Source organism: Ambystoma mexicanum, chromosome 5q, assembly GCF_040938575.1.
Source record: "Ambystoma mexicanum isolate Mex_15411 chromosome 5q, UKY_AmexF1_1, whole genome shotgun sequence".
NCBI lineage: Eukaryota > Metazoa > Chordata > Amphibia > Caudata > Ambystomatidae > Ambystoma > Ambystoma mexicanum.
Genome location: NC_090933.1, coordinates 277,152,187 through 277,171,146, shown reverse-complemented (window position 1 = coordinate 277,171,146; position 18,960 = coordinate 277,152,187). Strand labels below are relative to the sequence as shown.

The following is an 18,960-nucleotide window of genomic DNA, read 5'->3' as shown; positions in this document are numbered from 1 at the left end:
AGTGGTTGGGGGACACCTTTAGAAGGGACTTAATGGAATTTGAGAAATTCTTGATATCACAGCAGGGATGCAAAGGGCGGATAGCAAAACGATACAAACTGATAATGCTGGCAGTCCAAAGGGATCCCACAGCCTCAAGAACCAAGTGGGGGTGAGATTTGGGTCTAGATATTGGAGTTGTGGCTATGAACGTGCAGGAGGGCCCATCAGTCTACCAGATCGCTCCAGTACAGGCATCAGGCCTTAAAGCTACTACACAGATGGCATTATCCCCCGATGATGATAGCACGAATGAGAGAGAGCTATGACCTGCGCTGTTGGAAATGTCGCCAGGAGAGGGGCGACTATATACATTTGTGGTGGGGCTGCCCTAGGGTGAGGGAATATTGGTTGGGGGTTCTCTCTTGGATTAAGGGGGTTGACAGGATTCAAATGGACATTTCCCTGTGGCTCGCTGACTTTGGGGTTAGGGTTGATGAGAAAGAAGAGGAGGTGCAGGGTCACATGCTTCACATTATGCTTATGGCCGCTAGATGTTGCATGGCCCAGCTCTGGAAATCCCCATGTATGCCTGTTGAGAGTGAATGGGTGGCGAAGGTCTGAGCCATTTACGACATGGAATATCTAACCAATCTATTGGGGGAATCTAGGGTTAATATTGAAGCAGTTTGCCTCCAATTCTTTGAGAAATATGGGCAGCCTGACCAGAAGGGTTGAGAAGTCAACGGAGTGGCGGATGTGGGAGGAGGAGTCATCGCTAATTGGTCCTGATGGGGGCATTCTCCAGGGGGATTAAAATGGGGAATTGAGGCCTTTTTGTTCAGATGTGCCTTGAGATGGAACCTCTACTCAGTGCTAAAGAATTGTCAAAGAATTGTCCGGACTTGTGAATGTACTTTTGAAAGGGAAAGCATAGCATGTGGGGGGAGTAGAAGGGGCTATAAGGGAGACGTTACTGAAGATTTCAATGCTGTTTGATGTTGTATGATTAAAATGCTAATAAAACTGATTTTCAAAAAAATTCAACCTCAGGGGAAGTATCAAGACCACTGGTTTCTTTCAGACAGACAAGTAGTCAGGTCCTCTAAATGAGATTGGTTGGAGATAAACTCTCCTGGTACATTGTGCGTTCCAAAATGTTCATACTTGAAGGGTGTAACGACGCCTTCCTACTCAAAAATAGAACCAAAAGATTTGAAGAAATCTTGCTTCAACTGAGGTTTGAAGGTCGAAGATGGATCTGGGGTCGACGTTGAAGACCCCTTCAACAAGGAGGGTACAGGGGCTTTTGACTTTGAAATGGTCTCTATGGTCGACACTGTCAAGGCTACTCGAGGCAAAAATCCCTGTGGCCTTCAGACCCCGGCTTTTGGGTACATGAGTCAAAGTCTTATTCGATTCCCTGCCAGTCTTAGAAGATGCAGTGGGACCGCTAGCCTTCTTCGGGTCTTTCGAGGGACCATTAGGGGCTGCCTTTGAAAATACACCCATGATTTTTTGACTGAACTTTTCCCATTTGGCCGCTGGGTCGGCCTCATCAGGAAAACACACCCAACGCTTGTTGGGCAAGGAGTTTTAAGATGAGGAGCAATGGTGTTGTTTCGTTGATTTCTGTCGTGACGGCGAAGAGTGACGTAAGTCTCTCCTGGATCTTTAACGCTTAGGATGTTTAGAGCATTTCTTGGGCCTTTCTGGAGATTTAGCTCAGGTAGAACTCCTTCCTTCTAAAGATGTTCTCTTCAAAAGAGTACAAGAAACAGACTTTAAAAATGACCACCTAACCTGGGGTGAGTTTCAACCTTCTCTCTTTTAAGGTCTTACTGGTCATTGACTGTTTGGAGCCAGACTCAATGACCTTGTAATCTTTGCCCAGGTCCCGGAGACAACTTCTGTGCGGATTAGTGATCGACATCTTCGAGTCATAGTCCGCACATCTCTTAAAGCCTGTCTTCAGCGTAGACATCATGAATATTACTTAAAAGTAAAGACGTTAGATAGAATCGCTGAGGCAAGGCAAATCATTCCAAGAGCGTGCTGTGCTTGCGGAAAAACTGAACTAAACGAACATGCGCAGTGCGTACCATGGATATTCTCATCGACATCACGTCCGGACGCAGGAATGGTATCAGTCTAGGGACTTCGACTCAATGCCGCACAGCGCCCTGTGCTGTTGAAAAAACACCTGAGACTACAAAGCATGATATCCGATTCCTCATCTTTGATGTATCCATAAGATCTCCCTATATGCAGACAATCCCCTGGTATACCTGGGGGGACCCAGAGAGGTCAGATCCAAGAACCATCGAGTTACTACAGGAGTTTCAGTGGTACTGTGCAATTAAAGTAAACAGGGATAAGTCTGTGGTCATGCAAGCCAGGGGTGGGATAGAGGCAGTGCAGAGAAACGGCCCCCTCTGGGTCAATGTAGATGGGTGCAAGTACTTGGGGATACAGGTACATCGGGAAATGGGGAAGTTTCTGGAGAGTAATCTCCACCCAGTTGTCAACAGGTCACGAGAGGATACCAAACATTGGGCCACACTGCCAGCGACACTATTAGGGAGGGTCTATTTGCTGAAAATACTGGGAATTCCCCAGTTATTTTAAGTATTGCAAAAAAAAAACCCACCACTGTGCAGCTTCCAAACAGACTATTTGACATGATTAACGCCCCGATTAGTGAGGTGATATAGGGGAAACAATAGCCCTCGCATAGCCCTGAACACATTGACAAGATCCTTATGGGAAAGTGGGGTTGCATTACCAGACATCAGGAAGTATTATTGGGCAGCCCACTTAATAGTGGCAAATCAATGGCTGTTTTGGGGGAGAAACATATCACACGAGACTACGCCTTGTATGGACTGGGCTTGGGTGAAGCATACATGTACATACGTCTTGCAAATGCAATGACAACACAGTTCGGAGGTGACCTTGGAAGAGCCCCTTAGAAATGAATCTGTTCACAGAGGCACTGCAAAAGAAAGGAATAAAGACACTATACCAAGTAACTTCTCTGCTCCCCCACTGACACAGCTAAAAGAAAAATTGGAAAGAGATATGCGCACCCTAGAAAGCTAGGAATGGGTAGAGGCAATGGTGGTGGCTAGTGAGGTTAATATATCCTCACAGATGAGGCCGATTCATTATTAAGATTTTGCACAGGGTATATTACTCGAGGGACCGGCTGTACAAGATGGGTAGAGCTGAGACCGACATATGTCTTAAGTGTGGGGGGACAGTGGGTTCCTTTTATCATCTACTCTGGGAGTGCCGGGTGATCTCAGATCCGTGGGACAGAGTCCTTGGCAAAATAACTAGGATCCTAGGCAGACCAAACCCCAAGGACCCGAACGTGTTACTCTTACACACCAACATTCAGGGCCTTGGTGTCAGCTGAGTAGTCTCCAGTAATAGGAATGAGTATATGGGGGTCGGCAGCGTAATTTGTGTAGGAGACATCCAGATAGTCAAGTACATCAAAGAAAAACATTATAGAGTATGGGTAACACGCAAGAACCCTGTTGGACGCCACAGTGAATTGGGGAAGGATCAGCAGCTACAGACTGAGAAAAGACCCGCATAGATCTATTACTCAGAAAGGATTTACTCCAAGCCGTGGCTGACGGAGAGAAGTGGGCGGCAGAGTGGAGGTGCCTGCATAAGATTTGGTGATTGACCAGATCGAATGCCGCAGAGAGGTGGAGGAGTAACATGGCTAGTTTACCCTTGTCCTTCAAGACTTCAATTTGTGTTTTGAGATCTATGAGAGCCGTCTCTGGGACGGAATCCAGATTGTCTGAGACCTAAAAGATTATTAGATTCCAAATGCTCTTGGATCGGCAGGTATGCTGCACGGTCTAAGATTTTGAGCAGGAACGGGACGGTAGTTATGGGTCGGAAGTTAGTAGGTATGCTTGGGTCTAAGGAAGGTTTTTTTAGCAATGGGATCACCCATGCGTCCTTAAGGTTGTCAGGGACAATACCTGTCTTAAAGGAGGAGTTGATGAAGACCGTAAAGAATGGGGCCAAGTCGTGGGCAGATTCCTTAACGATGAGAGCGGGGCACAGATCACCTTGGCAATTGGAAGGTTTGATCCTCAAGATGTTGTTTTCCACCTCAGCAAAAGTGAGCGGTGAAAAGGCAAAAGGTTTAGAATTGGGGAAGTCGGGAGAGAAGGCCCCTCCAGGGGTGGGAGGGCGATTGTCCAGTTTCAGACTAACTTGTTCGTTTTTAATTTTGGATTGTAACATGGAGATTTTATTCAGTAAGGCTGGATGTTAGCACACCATTTACTATCTTTAATGCAGGTTTCAGGGGGGTGGCTGGAGTTTCAAGCTCTTTTAGGATTTTAAAGAGTTGCTTAGTGTTGGAGTCAGCTTGTAAAATGGTTATTAAGGGAGTCTTTTTTGCAGCGATAATGGCTTCTTTGTATGTGAGCGATGCAAGGAAGAAGTCGTCTTTGTGCTTATCAGAAGGGTGACTTTTCCAGAGATTTTCAGCACAGCATTTAGCTTTGCGGAGCACTCTTAATTGTGGTGTGAACTAGGAGTTCAGGTGTGCACGTGGTTTAGCCTTCCTAAGTTTGATAGGGGCGATAGAATCTATAGCGGTAAGCATACTACAGTTGTAGATATCTGCTAGGGCAGTGGGATCCTTGCAGGAGTCAGTGGCAGCATTAAGAGATGGGAGTAGTAGAGGGAGAGTTGCTCCTTGGTTATGTTCCTTTTATTTCTAGTGGGGAGGGCTGGAGCTATCAGAGTCGGGACATGGGGGGTGGCTTCAATATTAAAGGTGATGGTCGGACCATAGGCAGGAGGTGTTGGCAAGGACATTGATATTGCAGTTGGAGCCAGCTAACCAGTCAAGGGTCCTGCCTTTTGTATGAGTAGGCTCTTGAATGTGCAGGGTGAAACCAAAGTTGGTTAGAGCGTTCTCCAGGTCCAGTGCAATATGATCTTTTGGGTCGCCAAGTCCCAAATTAAAGTCGACTAGGATGATAATTTGAGAGTTAGTTTTGGTGTTGTCGAGGAGGAGGGTGGATATTTTCGCCGACAAAGGAAGGTGCAGGTCCTGGGGGCCTGTAGATAAGGTGAAGGGTAGCTGTCTGATTGGGCGTTAGTGAGAGTTTGACTGATAGTAATTCAGCGGACTCAAGTTTGCTTGAGTTGGTCGACACTCTAACATAGAGTGTGTTTTTATGGATGATGGCCACGCCACCACCTCTGGTTTGGGTAGTGGTGCGGTCGCATCGCATGATACCGTAGTCAGGTGGTAAGGCTGTGAGGGGCCAGATGCGAAATGTAGCCAGGTTTCAGATATGGCAATAAAGTCGAGATCTGAAGATGTGATGAGGTCTGCAATGTCTAGTGCCTGCGCAGGAAGAGATCTGGCGTTGATAAGGGCGCCCTTGATGAGAGGTGGTTTAGCCTCTGTAGTAGAGGGTTTGCCGTTAGTGGTTGAAGGGGGTGAGCACGGTGGTGTATGTAGTGTTCGCTTGGAGATGTTACTATGGGTAGGTCGTATGCGGAATCTAGTGCCTAATCTCTTGTTTCTAAGAGATGAAGAGCACGGTTGATTCGGCGTAGGTTTCCTGGCGAAGTGTTCCAGCCAGAGGGCCAGGTCATTAAGATATAGGTTGGTATAGTTGTTGATGTGGTGTGGGCCTATGGTGGTGGTCGCAGGGCCCATGGTAGGGATCACACTGGACAGAGTCAGGTAGAGAAGGCTTGGGTGAGTCAAGGTGTCAAATGGTGTGAGTAACTGAGTGGCAATGGCTGCTTGAAAGGGCAGAATGTGGTGCAGTATAAGGAGCGCCCTAAGGAGCATGATGGAAGTGCACAACACCTTGATGCAAGATAGGTCACACCTGGTGGCAGAGGATGAGGTGGGATTACACTGACGCTTAATCGCTGTATGAGAGACCATGAGCACAGGCTAAGTGTGATGACCAGGGTAGATTCAGTTTTACTGGGGCGGTGTGAAGCAGGCTAAGGCAACATTGCTTAGTAAGATGCAACAATAGGTAGGTTCGGTTTGCAAATGGTGTACACTAATAGGCAAATTCAGTTTAGCTAAGGCAGTGTTGGACAGGCTAAATCAACATTGCTAGTGAAATGCAGCAATTGGCAGATTCCGTTTTTCTAGGGTAGTATAAACAGGCTAAAACAACATTGCTTATTAAGGTGCAGCAATAGGCAGATTCTGTTTCGCTAGGGTAGTATAAACAGGCTAAAATAACATTGCTTATTAAGGTGAGGCAATAGGCAGATTCTGTTTCACTAGGGTAGTATAAACAGGCTAAAACAACATTGCTAATGAAATGCAGCAATAGGCAGATTCCGTTTTGCTAGGGTAGTATAAACAGGCTAAAACAACATTGCTTATTAAGGTGCAGCAATAGGCAGGTTCTGTTTTGCTAGGATAGTATAAAGAGGCTAAAACAACATTGCTTATTAAGGTGCAGAAATAGGCAGGTTCCGTTTTGCTAGGGTAGTATAAACAGGCTAAAACAACATTGCTTATTAAGGTGCAGAAATAGGCAGATTCCGTTTCGCTGATAGAGTCATTGTGGATTCATAAAGTTAACGCACTAGGCACCATATGAGGCATAACGTGCACATAGGCACTGTGGGGCATATAGCAAGCAAAGTCAGTCGAGAAGCGAAGGCAGTAGCGCTACGGAGCGCTTAAGGTTATAAAGACACTAGGTTAGATGGTAGAGGGGCAAGCACGCACAATGGGCAGTGAGTGGGGGCGTGCTGTGTAAATGTAAGGGAACGCATGTCTCGTGGGTGAAGGCTTGGTAAGAACAAACAGACGGCAATCAAGTAGCGTAGGTGAACAATTCATGTGACAGTGAGTTACACATGTATGCACAGATCAGTAGATTGGATGTGCATGATGTCCAGTGTTAGGACGGATGGTAGTGCGTGGCTGGAATGGTGCCCCTCGGTACAGGGCAGCAGCTAGGGTGGGAAATGTTACCTTTAAATAGGGGGTCCGGCTTACGGCTGTCAAACAGCATCAAACAGGCATACAACAGGCTCCAGCCTTGATTCCTTGGGCCTTGGGGAAGGAGGGCCGGCTTCGACCTGCTGGCAGCCAATGGCAGTGAAGAGGGTTCAGTGGCCAATCAGCAGAGGGCACCGACTACTGCTAGGAGCCTAGTTTAACAAAGGAAGCTCCAGGATACAACGAACGGCCATTTTGGAGGTGTTTGGTACCTCGTGTACCTGAATGAGGTAAAAGGCACTTAAAGTGCTCCTTTTGGCGAATTCTGTGCTGGTCAATGGATATTCATTGCAGGGCTTCCATGAGCGCCCGTGTGCAATATTAGGACGCTGAAAATGCACATTTGCAAAAAGTAGCGCGAAGAGGCAGCGCTTACCAGAATGTGCTCGAACTCGAATGACGTCTACCTGGTCATTCAAGCCTGGATGGCACAACACCAGCCTTGCCTCAATGACGACAAGAAGGAGCTCCTCAATCTGGGCACTACACAACGCCTCAGTAAACTTGAGCCGTCCTACCAATCGTTCATCATTGATGGCAATACCATCTACGTTTCGAAAGACACATAAACCTTAGGCTTTTACCTTGACGCCACCCTATCCTTATCTCGACAAACAAATGCAGTCAGATCTGCTTCTGCATACACTTGCAAATTCATTGCAGCCTGCAGGCCTTTTCTGACCACCCCGAATAGTGTTGCACTAGCCAGAACACTCATTATGTCCAAAATTGACTATGGCAGCGCCATCTACTTAGCAACTAGCCAAGAGTACCTGAATAAATTACAAATCACCCAGAATAACGCTATCAGAGCTGCCTTAAACATCCCTCGTAACCACCACATCTCTGAATCTAGAACCAATCTACAGTGGCTACCGGTCAAACAGAGAATCTCGCTGAAATCTCTAGCCCTCACGCACAAATATTTGGCCAACAAGGCCCCCCCTTACCTCTGCAGTCGGCTATCCCACCATGCGCCTACCCAGAACTACTGTTTATCGATCCCTAAGTTCAAACTTCAAAAAGCGGGTGGCACAAGCTTCCCTGTCCTTGCCTCCAAGTTATGGAATGCCCTCCCCATCTCCATTAGATCTGAAGATTCCTTTAACCTATTCAAGTCCAAAATGAAATCATGGCTCTTCAATCAGCACTGAAACATGCTCTGTACACCACTGAGCATCGGCCTACTTATCGTCTGCTGCACACTTTGTCTCTATGCCTCATGTAAAATATTTGATCTGTAAATTATGTATATCGATACACTCGTTGATTACTAGGTCTGTACATTCGCCCTGTGTTTAAAATGTTTTATATGCTCTGTATGTAACTCCACGCAAGTTGCGCCCTGATGCCTCCGGGCCTGATGGTGCGCGTTACAAATGAACAAATACAAATACAAACAGAGAATAAGAGGGGAATAGATGGGAAGGTAAACGGATTGCAATAGTGGCATTTGTGGTCAAAAGAGACTTCGCGGTCAAGTGGGGATCCAGAGATGTGCCGATAATAGCGAACTGGAAAATTGGCATGGAACATTGTTGCAGTATGGACAAGATAACATATCGGAATAGAGGAATGCAGGAGAAATACCTGAAAATATGAGAGGAAATGGGTGGAAATCATGGGGTAAACGGAAGAGCCAGTCAGTCATCGATCGCCCGGAATGTGGGGCGAGGGAAGGGACAGGGGTGGTCCTGAGGAAGCGGGTGGGGCTAATCAACCTTGTGCAGGTTGTTAATGTTTGGTGTTATTGTTTAAACATGAAAATGTTAACAAACAGAGTTTCTTTTTTTTTTAAAGACAAGGAATCCGTGGGAGGATGCAATCCATTAGAAAGCTAGTTCTTCAGCAAGGGGTGACATTTCTTCATAGGAGGTTCCTGAAGCTGAGGCTGACTTATGAAATGCCCAACAAAAGCACAATAACCCCAGTTGAATCTAATGTAAGTCCACATTAGGGCAAATTATATAAGGGTGCATCACTGAAGTCAGACCCCTTGAGAAAGGTAAGAAAAGAGGACATCAGTTTTTCTAAAACCAGAACCCGTAGTTAATCTCTGATATATTTTTTTTTAATAACACTGTTTATTTGAATTTTAACAGCAAAAACAACAAACAGGCATTCATCAGAAACTCACGGCAGTATTGTCAGTGAAAATGGCAACACAGTCGTAAAGATAACAATGATACAAAGATAGCAATTCTGGTTATGTCTCGTGTCTTTGGGTTAGGAGAGGGGGTGAAGGGGAGAGCGAGGGAGGGGGTAGGGAGTAGGGGGAAGAGGGGAGTAGGGGGGGATGTGCCTCAGTGAGCGTCCAGCCATTTTCCCCATATGTTTTCAAATTTTCGGGGGCAGCCCCTCACATTGTAGATACACTGTTCCAGCGATGCGCACCTACTTAGTTCGTTGATCCAACGGTTCAAGCTTACTGGGTCAGCTGAGCCCCAGTTTGCAGCTATAGGTCTTTTCCCTGCCCCCAGTGGCCACCACCAGGAACATTTTATCATACTTAGTAAGGTTGACCTCCCCCAGATTCCCAAAAGTGTCATTTTGGGGTCTTTGGGAATTGGTGTTCCTAGTATAGTGGAGATTGTATTAGTGCACTCACCCCAGAAGACTTGTAGCACTTGACAGTCCCAGATCATGTGAAAGAAGGTGGCCGTCTCTCGTTTGCATCGGACACATGTCTCATCTCCGGTCCCTCCCCATCTGTCCAGGGCTGTGCGAGAGTAGTATGAGCGGTGGAGTATTCTGAGTTGTATCAATCTAAGTTTGGCCACGATTCCCATCTCTCGGGGGGACATTAGTGTATCGATCCAGTCCTCTGGTTCCAGATCGCCCAGATCTCTTTCCCACCTTTCTTTCAGCTTGTCAAGTTCTTTAGCACCGAAGGAGTTAAGGGCCTGGTAGAGCGTGGAGGTGACTTTGGAGGGGATACGTTGCGGGAGAACATTGGTCTCTATAGAGGAGCAGGGGGGTATAGTGGTTATGTCTGGGAACTGGGTGTGTATGGCGTGAGCAAGCTGTGCGTATCGAAACCGGTCCATGGGTGCCAACCAAATTTGTCTTGCAGAGTATAAAAACTCAACAGGCGTCATTCTTGAATCACGTGTGCTAGTGTGGTTATCCCTCGTGTTCCCCAGTTCCCCAAACAACCCATTTTCCTTATTTCTGGGATATGTGCGTTGTGCCATATGGGTTGGGCTAGTGTTGGTTTTGCCTTCCAACCAACGAGTTTGTGTGCGTCCCTCCAGGCATGGCGGATGTGGCGTATCATTCTTGGTATTTTCGGGAATTGGTTGTTGGTGGCGTGTAGGACCTGTAGGGGCGGCACTGGGAGCATAGTTTCTATTTCAATGCGGATGTGCGGTAGTGTGGTTTCGGCGTGGAGCCAATCATTTGCCACCCCTATCTGTGTTGCTAGGTAGTATGTGCGTATGCATGGTATTCCAATGCCTCGTTCCCACACAGATTGTTGGTGTAGTGAGGGTGATTCTGGGTTGTTTCCCTCCCCAAAGCAGCATGTGGAGGTTCCTGTCTATGAGTGCAAAGGTTTCGTGGGGGATGGGGAGCAGAGCATTTTGGAGAATGTATAGGAGTCTTGGGAGTGTCATCATTTTAAACAGGGCTGCCCTGCCCATTAATGATAGGGGGAGCGATTGCCAATGGGAGACATCCCTGTTAAACCTATCTAGTACAGGTTGTAGGTTGAGTTGGAGGAATCTGTCTAGGGTCGGACCAATGCATATGCCCAGGTATTTAAACTCCCTGATACAGACGTGGTAGAGGCAAGTCTCAGGAATCGCGGTTTCGGATCGGGAAGTAGATAGTTTTGGACTCGTTCACCTTCAGGCCAGCGACGGTTTGGTATTCCTTAAGGCTGTGGGATACAATCGGGCATGAGGTGACCGGGTTACTAAGTTATATAAGGAGGACATCTGCATATAACGAGAGCCGATCTTCTCCTCCACCTGGCCAGGCGAATCCAGACCAGCTTTTATTCGTTCTGAGTTCGATTGCTAGTGGCTCGATAGCGAGCAGGAAGGGGAGTGGGAAAAGGGGGCATCCCTGTCTGGTTCCTTGGCCCAGAGGAAATGGTCTGGAGGACTTGCCATTCACCCTCACGGTAGCCTCTGGGGACGCATACAGGAGTCTAACCCAGGACATGAAGCTTTGCCGAAAGTTCATTCGGGCCACGATTTCCCATAGGGCCTCCCACCCCACAGAGTCAAACGCTTTCTCAAAGTCCACCGCCAGGAGAGCCAGCGGACACAGTATCTCTGGGGCCCTGTCTAGGGCGATTTGGATTCTGCGTAAGTTTATTCGAGTAGATTTGTTGGGCATGAATCCACATTGATCTGGATGGACGAGTGTCTCTATCACCTTGAGCAGTCTGTTAGCCAGTGCCCTGGCAAGGACTTTGGCTTCTCCATTGATCAGCGAGATGGGACGGTAGGAAGCACATTCTTCCGGGTGCTTTCCGGTTTTATATATGACCACTATGCTCGCTCTTCTGAGGTCCGGAGGGAGTGCGCCTTGTTCTTTACTACGGAGGAACATGCAGTGCATGTGTCCCGTTAGCGTGCTGCCAAGACATTTCCAGGTCTCTGTTGGGAACCCATTGGGACCTAGGGTTTTCCCAGGTTGGAGTTGTGCAAGCGCCTCTTGAATTTCGTTTTCGGTGATTTCGGTGTCTAGGAGATCTGCTTGTTGTGTTGACAGTTTCGGGAACTTGATCTTGTCGAGAAAGCGAGAGGGAGCAGGTGTGGGGTTCCCAATTGGTGGGGTGTAGAGTTTCTCGTAGTAGGCGGCGAATGATGCTACTATGTTGGAGTCTGCAGTCAGCAGCGCCCCCTCAGGGGATCTGATGGCCCGCACGTACCCTTTAGTTAGTTCCCGTCTCTCCAACCAGGCAAGGGTTTTATTTCCCTTGTCTCCTTTCTCGTAAATTTGACTCCGGACTAGCCAGTGGGCCGCCTGTGCATTATCCAGGGCTATGTTACTTGAGGGCTTCAGCGCTGTTATCAGGGCTTCATTTGTGCTTTGGGTACTGTGTGCAAGGAGGAGTTCTTCACACTCCAGTACTTGCTTTTCGGCCTCCACGATCTTTTGAGCATGTCGGTTTTGGTAGGCCGATACCACGGAAATGGCTTCTCTAGGAAGGACAGTTTTATATGCTTCCCATATCGAGATCGGGCATTCCACTGAGCCTTTGTTTATTTCAAAGTATTCCATAGTCTTTTTCTTAAGCTCTTCAGCAATTTCGGGAAGCCGGAGGTGGTATGTATTCAGGCGCCAGGTGATGTTAATCTCTGATATTAATTTGGCTAATTTAAATTGGGAGATATCTAAACTCTGGTCTGCTTTCATGCTGCAATAGGAGTCTCTTGAGCCCAGCAGAGGCTCGGATGATGGCTGACCAGCAAGAAGCATACCTGCAATCGATCATGAACGAACATGAGGCTAATGGGTGTAAGGGTGTCGAAGAAGGAAGCTGACACAAAGGTGGCATGGTTTTCGTTATAAAATTTAATTTCTTGAACAGAAAAACCTATTTGTCCCTAACTCTAAGGGGTTTCCCTGCCTTGAACTAAAACTAAAGGAAATGTCAGAATGTCCGTCAAATAAAAGTTCCACTGTCCTGTGCCAAATCGTACTCTAACCCTCAAACTATAACTAAAAGATAAACTAACAGAAAGGTTCTTCTTCAGGAGAATGGCTCCCTTCTCCTGCTTCTTGAACAGTGTCCAAAGAATGTTCTCTTACAACAGGAATGCCAGGGGGAATGACTCCCTTCCCCTGGCTTACGGGTTCCACCCAGTCTTTATGCAATTTTACATTCCGGAGAACGGCTCCTTTCTCCTGATGTATATTTGCACAGTTTCCAATAAAACCATGGGGAATGACTTACTTCCCCTGGTGTCTCCAGTACAACTATCAGCCCAGGACCAAGAGAATGCCTCCCTTCACCTGGTATTACTCGATACAGTTCACCAGAAAGCCAGGCAGAAGAATTCCCTTTGCCTGGTGTTGCTTGGTTCAGTTCACAGTACACCCAGGGGGAATGACTCCCTTCCCCTGGAGTCTTTATTACAGCTCTTTGTTCGGTACAAGGAGAATGACGCCCTTCTCCTGAAATTGTTTGGCTGAGTTCTGTTCTCACTGTTGGGATGCCAGATCCTTCTCTGGTGGCCAATGGTTTCCTTGTTGCCACTGCACCGAGGAAGATTTCCTCTGATGCTCTCTTTCTCACTGTTGGGGTCCCAGACCTTTCTCTCCTTATGCCCAATAATGTCCTCGCTAATACTGCGCTGGTGGAAAACCACCTTAGCCTCTCTGTCAACTCCTGGGTCCCCTCCTATTCTCGTGTACCTCCCCTAAATTCATACAGGGCTCTGGTATGTTGCCGGGATTTCCTGGGACTGGGGTCCCTAGTGGGACTATTGGGTATCGGCTGCACCTCCCAAGCCTCATGGAAAAAGGCTCCCCGTGGGGACAAGCACCGACAGCTTGTGAATCACCAGAGGAGGGTCATGGTATTGCGGTATCAGCAGACAAGAGTGAGAACCCTGCTGGTCTTCGTTTTGAGCAAATCCTGTTTTCAAACCCTGTTTGATTAAATCGATCCAAGATTTTAGCCGTATTTAAGGAAATTCAAGGTTGCGAGTGCTCAATTCTGATGGGGGATGAACTGGAGGAGGGTGTGTCTTAGAGGGATCAACAATTGTACATTTTAGAAGTGGAATTGTTACTCAATTGATGATTTCTGAATTGAACTAATTTCTTATTCTGGGTACTGATGTGCCATCTGTTCCGGTGAGGGCGAGTGGTTCGACGTGGGCTGGGGAGAAGGGGAATCTGAAGTTTTCTCACACAGCCCTAAGGGTGCCATAAAGCATGCACATACTCAGGATAAAAGTTCCGATATGAACATTTGTATTTCACAAAACTTGGGTTCACGATGGAAGGTTGCGTTTACTTAAGAGAAAGAAAGACTTCTTACAGTCTGGTCATGGCTTCCAAGAATTTTACCGACATTGCTAGGGTCTAGGTTCTAACACATTCACACTGTGGAGGTTGCCAATAAGCATTCTTTAAGGTATTTGTCTATTTTATCATAGCATTCCCATGGTCACAATAGTTTTTTTAATATCTGAATTGGCAAAATCCTATTGTGATTTTCATATTATTTGCATTCAAGAAGCATGGCTGTGAGGATTGATTGTGGTTGGGCATGTTTGTCTGCTAAATCCTGCTTTGCAGGGACTCAGAGGGCATCTGTCCTGGGTCTTATTATTTTGAAAAAGAACTCACCAAATATTGATGCGAAGCTGCTGTCCCTAAAGATGAGAGAAATACTTGGTGCAGTAGTTTCGGGAGCTGATGGGTCGTTACCCATCATTAATATCTGCAATCCTCCGAATGGCCCTTTGGAATCAACCTAAACATGTGAACGCTAAGTGATGGGCCACATGTTTCCAGTCCTAGGACATGTTAAAGTTGAATGGTCGTACAAAAGGGAATATCCCAGAGATATGGACATGGCCTGATGGTTATAAGAAACGTACGCTGGGTTACATCTTTGTCTCATCGTACTTATGGGAAAAAGTTGAAGGACTAAAAATCATTGATGTGGGTTCTACTGATCACAATTGATTGAGAAGCTAGCATGGCTCTCATAAGTTCATCGATAGAAATATGGGGTCATTAGATCTGAATATGGGCAAAAATCATTTAAAATAGTCAAATCGTATTGCACAGCACCTATATTTTAGAGTTGATTCAGTTATGGGTTGTCAAAATAGTGAGTTGGGTAGATTATTCACAGACCCCTGTACTATTTTCTAATGTATGGTTAACAAGCTGATTATCGGTAATCAACCCTGCAGAGGAGCTAGATGCTGTTTGGTGAATACACATAAAAGAACAAGTTACTCTCTTACCTGGTAACGTTCTTTCGATGGGATGATCTGACGACGTATTCCATATCTATGAAAGGTAATTTTCACAGCTGTGCTGCTTCAGAAAATTTTCGGCGTCTGCGTCCTGCGTCGATGACATCGATGCGCCGTCCCCGAGGACCTCCTCCGACGGCTGACGTCACCCGATGTGATAAGTAGGACGCACGACGCCCCTAGCCTCAGTTGTTGTTTTTTTCCCCCAGAACGTGCGACACCAGTTTTCTGGCAGTCAGACACACAAGGCCTTGCGGAACGCAAGCTGCAATCGCATAAGAAATTCTGCAGCGGGGAAGGTTGGGAGGGAGCGATATGGAATACGTCGTCGGACCATCCCATCGAAAGAATGTTACCAGGTAAGAGAGTAACTTGTTCTTCGAGGGGATTGGGTCCTCCGACGTATTCCATATCTATGACAGACTCCCAAAGCAGTACCAAGCAAGGAGGTGGGAAAAGAATTTAGAACACAAATTTAGCATGCCCAATCAAATTGCAGAATAAAGGACTGTCTTGCCAAAGGCCAGAGCCTGCCCTCGGATGGAATCGAGGGAGTAGTGACGTACAAAAGTATGTACCGAAGCCCAGGTGGCTGCATCACAGATGTGACGAATAGGAACACCCCTCTGCAGGGCAGTAAATGCAGCCACACCCCTGGTAGAATGGGCCCGCAAGCCAGCCGGAGGGTCCTTACCCGTCAAGCGGTAACACTCGGAGATAGCTAAAATAATCCAACGAGACAAAATCTGTTTCGTCACAGCTTGTCCCAAACGCTTTCCAGCGTAACCAATGAAAAGTTGATTGTCCACTCTGACCCGGTACATGCGCGAAATATAAAAGCTCAACGCTCTCCTAGGATCAAGCCTATGGAGCCTCTCCTCTTCCTTACCAGGATGTGGAGGAGGTTAGAATGGCGGAAGAACCACCTTCTGGCCCAAATGAAATTCCGAAACCACCTTCTTAAGAAAGGAAGGACGAACTCGAAGGTCATCCCTATCCCTTATGAAACACAGTGAAGGGTGGCTTAACTGAAAGTGCCTGTAACTCACTCTGCGAGCGGAAGTAACCGCAACCAAAAACACAGTTTTAAGAGTTAACAGTCTCAAAGGGCAAGAATGCAAAGGCTCAAACTGAGCACCCATAAGAGACTTAAGAACAAGGTTCAAATCCCAACCCGGCACCACAGAAGGTGACGGACGGAACAGATTAGTGAGCCCTTTCAAAAACTGAGAAATCAAAGGAATCTTAAAATAGGAACATTCTTCAGACGAGCGCTTAAATATGGACAGCGCCGCCGGGTAACCTTTAATGGTACCCACTTGCAAGCCCCTGTGGGCCAGGGAAAGCAAAAAAGACAGAACCATGGGAATGTCACACTCAAAAGGATCCACATTCTTAACTCTGCACCAGTCGCAGAACTTACGCCAACGGCAACGGTACAGAGACTTTGTTCCCGGCCGTCTGGCCGAGAGCAACACCTCCAACACGTCTTCAGGGAGGTCCCAATTCTTATACCTCAACCTTTCAGAAGCCAAGCGTGAAGGTTGAGGGATCTGACCTCTGGATGGAGAACCTGACCCCCCTCCCGTGAGAGCAGATCGTCTCGGTAGGGAAGACGACGCGGAGGGCAGATGGACAAGTCGAGAAGGTCCGGGTACCACGTCCTCCGGGCCCACGCTGGAGCAATGAGGATCATCCGGGAACCGAACCTCCGTAACCTCTGCAGTACTTGCGGGATGACGGGGACCAGAGGAAACGCATACATCAGTGGGAATGACCACTCCACCACGAACGCGTCTCCTAAGGCTCCTTTTGGAGGAAATTCCCGCGAGCAGAACCTTTCGCACTTCCGGTTGACACTGGAGGCAAAGAGATCCACTTGAGGGGTCCCCCCAAAGGGCGAAGATCTCCTGGAGAATCTCTTGAGCCAGCTCCCACTCGTGAGAGATCGTGCTCTGCCTGCTCAGAGCGTCCGCCGTCTCGTTGTCATCTCCGGCCAGATGAACAGCTGAGATCGAAACTTCCTGCTGGATGGCCCAGAACTCGAGCTGCATCGCCTCCCTGCACAGAGGAAGTGACCCTGCCCCCCCCCCTTTTTGCTGAGGTAGTGCATGGCCACTGTGTTGTCTGTTAGGATCAGGGCACTCTTTCCTTGCACAGTCGGCAGAAAAGCCTTCAGGGCTAGCCTGACGGCCCTCAGCTCCAACAGATTGATATGGAGTCTGGACTCCGTCGGAGACCAACTACCGCTGACTGTCTACTCGTTGGCATGAGCTCCCCATCCCTTGAGGGATGCCTCCGTCACAATCGTCACCTCTGGGCAGGGAAGCCAAAACGGGGCCCCCTTCATCAGATTGCCCTCGACGGCCCACCACAGAAGGTCCTGGGCGACCGACGGCGGCACCTGAACAGGGTCCGACATCCTGCCGGAAGATTGCGACCAGTGCATCTTGAGTGCCCACTGCAAAGATCTCATCCGCAGACGAGCCTCTGGCACCAGAAGAATGCAGGATGCCTTGAGGCCGAGCAACCTCAAGAACTCAAACACCGGGAGCGTCTGGGCAAGTTGAAACTTGTGCACCATCTGCTGAATGTGAAGAGCACTCACCTGGGGAGGAAAACACAGCCCCAGGGATGTGTCGAGCACTGCTCCGATGTACTGGAGCCGTTTTGTTGGTGTCAAATGGGACTTCTTTAAATTGAGGGAGAAGCCCAGCTTGTGAAGGGAGTGGCAGGTGATGGACAGATGATCCAGGACTTGCTCGGGAGAGCTCCCCCTGATCAACCAATCGTCCAGGTAGGGGTAGACGTGAATCCCCCCCTTTCCTGAGATGGGCTGCCACCACCACCATGAGCTTGGTGAAAATCCTCGGGGCGGAGGTCAATCCGAACGGCAGGACCCGAAACTGAAAGTGCGAGTCGCCAACCGCAAACCTCAGGTACTTCTTGTGCTTGGGATGGATCGGCACATGGAAGTAAGCGTCCTTGAGGTCGAGAGACACCAACCAGTCCTGAAGTTGAAGGGCCTGGAGGACTTGAGAGAGAGTAACCATCTTGAACTTGTCCTTCCTGAGGAGTTTGTTCAAACAGCGTGATGGGTCTCAATCCCCCAGTCTTTCTTCGAAATCAAAACATAAGGGGAATACCATCCCTTGTTCCTCTCCGCTACAGGCACCAGTTCTATGGCGCCTTTCTCCAGCAGGGCTTGAATTTCCTGCGCAAGGAGCGGATCCAGACTCTTCAAAGAGAGGTTCCCAGGTGGATTGTCGTGAGGCCTCTGCCGAAAGGGAAGACAGTAGCCGTGGGTTATGATCTCCAGAACCCACACATCTGAAGTAATGGCACGCCGCTCTACAAGATGCTGCGCCAGCCTTCCCCCAACCGGCGAACCATGGGACCTGGCCTCATGACTGAGTGGTAGCAGCTGCGGCGTTGTCTGAGGGCAAAGAGGCAACTGCCCGAGCGGCCTTGGCACCTCGAGTACCCTGTTTTCCACCTCTGGCACTCTCACAGTGGCCTCTTTGACTGACAGCTCCTCTCGCTTCACTGAAGGACGAGTAATAGCGAAAGGAACCTCCCCTCCATTGTTGTCCCCTAGGACGAAAAGGTGGAGGTTGTCGAACTGCAGCGCATAACGACTTTGCTGCAGCTTTGGAGGTCTGCGAACTCTCAAGGCTCTCGTCAGCCTTGCTGCCAAAAAGATGTTCACCGTCAAAGGGCATGTTGAGGAGCCGGGACTGCACATCAGTTGTGAACCCCGACTTGCGCAACCACACAAACCTGCCTATTACGGTGCTCGCCGCCATGGACCGGCTGACGATCTGCCATTTCCAAACCCGACTGAACGGCCTCACACATGGCATCCTTGCCATCCTTAACCATAGCAAGGAAACCGTCCCGTTCGTCCCCTTCGGGAATATGTTCAGCCGCTAATGCAACACAGTTCCACAGAGTGTGTGTGAAACGAGACAAGGCACATACGGAGTTGGC

At 48.2% G+C, this 18,960-nt stretch overlaps 1 protein-coding gene across 1 annotated transcript in view; it reads right to left on the bottom strand.

Moving 5' to 3' along the window:
- RTTN (rotatin) overlaps nt 1-18,960 on the bottom strand; it is a 2,784,523-nt gene that overhangs the window by 1,216,567 nt on the left and 1,548,996 nt on the right. The gene's annotated exons all lie outside the window — the stretch shown is intronic.